The sequence below is a fragment of the Dipodomys ordii genome, unplaced genomic scaffold (assembly GCF_000151885.1).
Source record: "Dipodomys ordii isolate 6190 unplaced genomic scaffold, Dord_2.0 Scaffold51, whole genome shotgun sequence".
NCBI classification, from domain to species: Eukaryota; Metazoa; Chordata; class Mammalia; order Rodentia; family Heteromyidae; genus Dipodomys; species Dipodomys ordii.
Window position 1 is genome coordinate 1,224,059 of NW_012267267.1, and position 4,996 is coordinate 1,229,054.

The window sequence follows — 4,996 nt, forward strand, 5'->3', positions numbered from 1 at the left end:
AGGGACTAAGAAGGCAAAAATACAATGGACAGAGTAAGCAAGAGGATCCATGAGTACTACTTTCCTCACTTCCTCCAAACCTTCCACCACTTTTGCAAAGCACAGGGTGCTGAGAGATGCTCCTTTCCCATGGACAGGAAGTTAGAACAGGATCTGGAAGCAAAGCCAGCAGCCAGGTCCCTTGGGTGGACAGCACAGAGTTACATGCTTGAGTCTATGCCTAACCTTAGACTAGAACCCTGAGCCAGAACATGGAAGCAACTTCCTGTTTATGTTTCAGTCAACAGACCATGTGTTACCTCCTTGAGATACCCTGTGCCCATGCTTTCCCTGCTCACCAAAAAAATGCTTCCCAGATCTTCTGTTCCCAAAGTGGCTGGAACACACCTCTTGAGATATGAGTTCTCCCACATTATTGAAAGTATCTGTTCCTATATCCGACAGCCCCATTAGGCTATATTAATAGGACCATCCATTCTGTATAGCTAGTATCTGATGCAGTGTCCAATAAATAGCAGGCCCATTAAAAAGTTTTGTTATTTTTTATTCAAACCATAAATCGGACATGGCAAAAACCTGATGATCTATCTACTGGGCACAGTCTACATTTATTAAAGAACTATTACTGATTTTTAAACCACCACGTTTCTGAGGCACTAGTCCAAACACATTTCTGTCTCTGTTTTGCACAAGGGTTAATTTATTAGTCATTCACTCACATTGTACTGGGAGCTAAATATCCAACAATAGCTAGGCCAGAAAGTCGTTGTCTTCATGAAAGCTACCATCTAGTGAGAGACAATAATAAGCAGAGACTTTTTGGTTCCTTCATAGAGGATATCACAACCACCAGGCAAGCAGCGATACCCTCAGGCCCAAAGTCAAGAGTCTCCAATAGTTGGTATTTCCTTCTGGGAAGACTAGAAAACCCCTAAAGTGAGTCTCAAATAGAAAACAGAAAACTGAAAGGACCATATATTAAAATTTTCCCATTTCTTTCTTAGACAACTATGGGTAACAGCCTATTGTGGAGAGGAGGTCAAAATAGTGAGCCCAGACCTAGACAAGGCAATCCTCAGTCCTGAAACTATCAGGAATATCTAGGCTTCACTAGGACTAGAAAGAATGGCCATTGAGTGTCAAATGATCTACATTCATATTCTCACCAAATGGTGGCAATTCTCACCAGGCAAGCCAATGGTGTGCTATTAGGGCTTAGTTGCATTCCATTTACCTACAACCTCCACTATATTCCAAGACCAGGAAGAGTGAAATAGCATAATTGAAACAGTGCATCCAATCCAATCACCACATCTGTTACAGCATGATCATGTGAAGATGATACCCATGATTGTGCCACTCCCTACTCTGGTCTTACTTCCCTTAAGCCCTGCTTTCTGTTGAGGATTTCCAAGCACTGATTTTTGTCTAGTGTAATTTTTCATTTTCTGTGCTGATGTTAGAATGTATCTAATAAAGTATGACCCCATTGTATTCTCAATTAATAACATTGTATGCCTCAGTTCTACAAAGAAGTTTTTTGGTTTTTTTTTTTTTTGCCGGTTGTGAGGGCCTGGGCGCTGTCCCTCGGCTCTTCAGCTCAAGGCTAGCACTCTACCACTTGAGCCATAACGCCACTTCTGGCTTTTTCTGCTTATGTGGTGCTAAGGAATCAAACCCAGGGCCTCAGGCATGCAAGGCAAGCACTCTACCACTAAGCCACCTTCCCAGCCCCAAAGAAGATTCTTCTAAGGTTACACAACCAGCAAGTGGTAGAGTTAGCTAGGAGGTAGGCCCAGATTCAAATCCTCCAATGGGAGGTTTCTCTCTCTTTTTTTTTTTTGCTAGTCCTGGGGCTTGTACACATGGCCTGGGCTCTGTCTTTGAGCTTCTTTTGCTCAAGGCTAGTACTCTACCACTGCAGTGCCACTTCCAGGATTTTCTGTTTATGTGGTACTGAGGAATCGAACCCAGGGTTTCATGTGTGCTAGGCAAGTACTCTACCACTAAGCCACATTTGCAGCCCACATTGGTCTTTTAAACCATTCCTTCCCCACACATGGTAGTCATTCAGACAGCTGAAAACATGAAAATCACTTTAAAAATGAGCTAAGAAGCACCTTGGGTCCTGGGGTATTGAGTATAAATGGGAAGATGAGGAGGTTGCTTCCTCATGAACTGTAATGGGAAGCAGAAGATTCTCCTCAGGACTAGGAGAAAGGCCAAGACTGGTCTGCGACTTCCAAGCAGAATCAGGGAGCTCTCAAAGGCTGTCAGTCCCCCTTGGCTGATGTCTTAAAGCAAAATGATCTCACTTAAGGTGGTAAACCTTAGGGACATCAAATAAGTTTCATTTAGAGCATCAATTCCAATCAATTGAAGGTGACTGCCTAGAACAGAGTAGCATGCTTAGTAATATGGCTCCCAAGTTGTCTATCATGGATAAAACAGAAGTGGCAGCATACATTCCAGGTATTTGCCACCTCCTGTCTTGCCATTACCATCTGCACTGAATCAGCCTCAGCTTCTATTAGGTTCAAATATCTTAGCTAGCCTGATACTCCAGACCCTTCATGAATACCCTTCCCAGCCCAATCCTCAGCTTCTATTAGGTTCAAATATCTTAACTAGCCTGATACTCCAGACCCTTCATGAATACCCTTCCCAGCCCGATCCTCACATACCCCCATGCTTTGCTGTCAAGTATGTTTCTTCCAGCAGACAGCCAAAAAGACAGAAGAGTAAAGTTCATGCCCCTGGAAATCCATGGCAATCTGGTATAATAACAAAGTTTGCCCTGATCATCTCTATTCACACTTTCACCAAGTATCTATTGACAGAGTAACAGTTATGTTGGTTCTTGAAGAAAGAGTGGATCTCTTGACAAAGAATGGGGAGATGGGTGTTCTAAGCAGAAAGAACAACATACATAATGGTAGAAAACCAAATGGCCTTCCCAACAAATGGGGAAAACCCTTGACAGCCCTGCTGAGAGATAGGACAATCAGGCTGTGAAGGGAGTTTATGAAGGGTCCGGAGTATCAGGCTACGATGTTTAAACTTAATCTAACACGTGATGAGAGCAGGAGATGTGGAGGGATTAAATAGATCATACTGGCAACAATGTATCTGACCACTGTGGAGGCAGAAGCAAAAAGATGAACATTTCTGTGAAAGTTTTCACACAATGGGAGCAGATTCAAGACGTCTTAGAGAGAGCAAACGGAGCGACGATCCGTGAGTGTTAAAGAATACAAAAGGATCAGGTGATGTAAGTGGGCAAGGTGGATGGCGATGCCACTCACTTCCATCAGGAATACGGAAAGAAGTGCGGGTTTAGGGCAGAGCATGACAGTCCAGCCTGACAGGTTCTAATAGCGGTACCAACCAGCAGAGGATTGATAACATGTTAAATGGTCTAGGCGGGCAGATAGAAAATGAAATGCGATTTTTACGATCGGGCCCTCTTTTCTTCACGTGCCAAGGCCCCCAAATGTCCTACCTTCCCCTGGTATTCTCTTCAGACACCCCCCCCAAACACACACACACACACACACACACACACACACACACATACCCGAGGTGACTCCCCACTTCCAAAACCTGTCTTTCCCTCCTCACGCACACACAGGCTTTTCTAAGGTCTCTTTTCAGTCCCTGGGCCTCAAACTCCCTCCTCGTCCCCGACCCCTTCATGACCCTGCCCATCCCCTGACGCCCCTCACCCTCCACCCCACTAAAATTGCTTTTCTCCTCTCACATTCCCCAGCCCCCCTGTGACAGACTCTACCACCGCCTAAGCCTCCAACCCCTGCCTGAGTCTCGGATGCCCCCGCCCCACCACCCGGACTCACCCACCGAGACACCCACTTCACAACCGGGCGGAAGTGCTCCGGGGCTCACGCGGGGGATGCTGGGACGCTGAGTCCCGACGAAGCCACCCCGGGAATCTAGCTTCCTAGACCACAACTCCCAGAAGGCACCGCGCAAGAGCCGGTGAGTGGCTCCCTCTTCTGCCGTCTTTCAAATGTCATCAGCCAATAGGCATGTGTTCTTTTCATGAACTCTAGCACCGGAACAAATCGGAACAGGTTCAATGCCTGGGGGCGGAACCTGATGCGATTCTGACCATTTCTATTGGCTCCGTGGTAATGACATCCTCAAGGTGGGCGGGCACCAGAGCAAAAGGGGTAGGATTCATTGAAGACCCCCTCCACCCCCACCTCCGGCGCCCCAAGACAGCAAAGCAGAAATAATAAATAATAAGGGAAAAGCGGAGGAAACCAGATAATCAGTAGAGAATTGGAGAATCTGAGGTTCAGTTTCCAGCTTGGGATGAATTCTGAACCTTGCCTGTTAATCTGTAAAATGAGATCTACAGGAAAGCACTATGTCACCGGTTTATGTTAGAAAGTACAGCTAATATTATACATTATCCATTATTATGTAAATTAGTTTGTATAGTGCTTGGCATTTTGTGGGTGTTAATGTTAATCATTATTATAGAATATACCTGTAATGATATAATATGTAGATGTAGTGCCTTTGTTCCATTGTGAATATTTTGAGGTGTGAGCAATCATCTATGGAGTTAAAAATGTGGCTTCTGTAGTCAGATATGGATCCAAATCCCCACCCAGCTGCTTTTCTGTGTGGCCTTGAATAAGAACCTCATTGCTTTTCTTTTCTTTTCTTTTTTTAAACCTGCAAAAGCAGGTATAACAGAAACCACATGGCAGTAAAGGATTAAATGACATGATGTGGGTAAAATATGGTCCCTGGAGCTGAGCTGCTTGTGTCTAAAACTTCTCATTTTCAAGCTCACTAGCTAAAAAAATTAGTGAGTGGCACAAAGATATGAAACCTTGGACAAATTCCTAAACCTCTTCATGTTTCAATTTCCTCATCTAGAAAGTGGGGATGAATTTTTATTTTTTTTATTTTTTGGGTTCAGTTGTGGGGCCTGAACTCTGGGCCTGGGCGCTGTCCCTCAGCT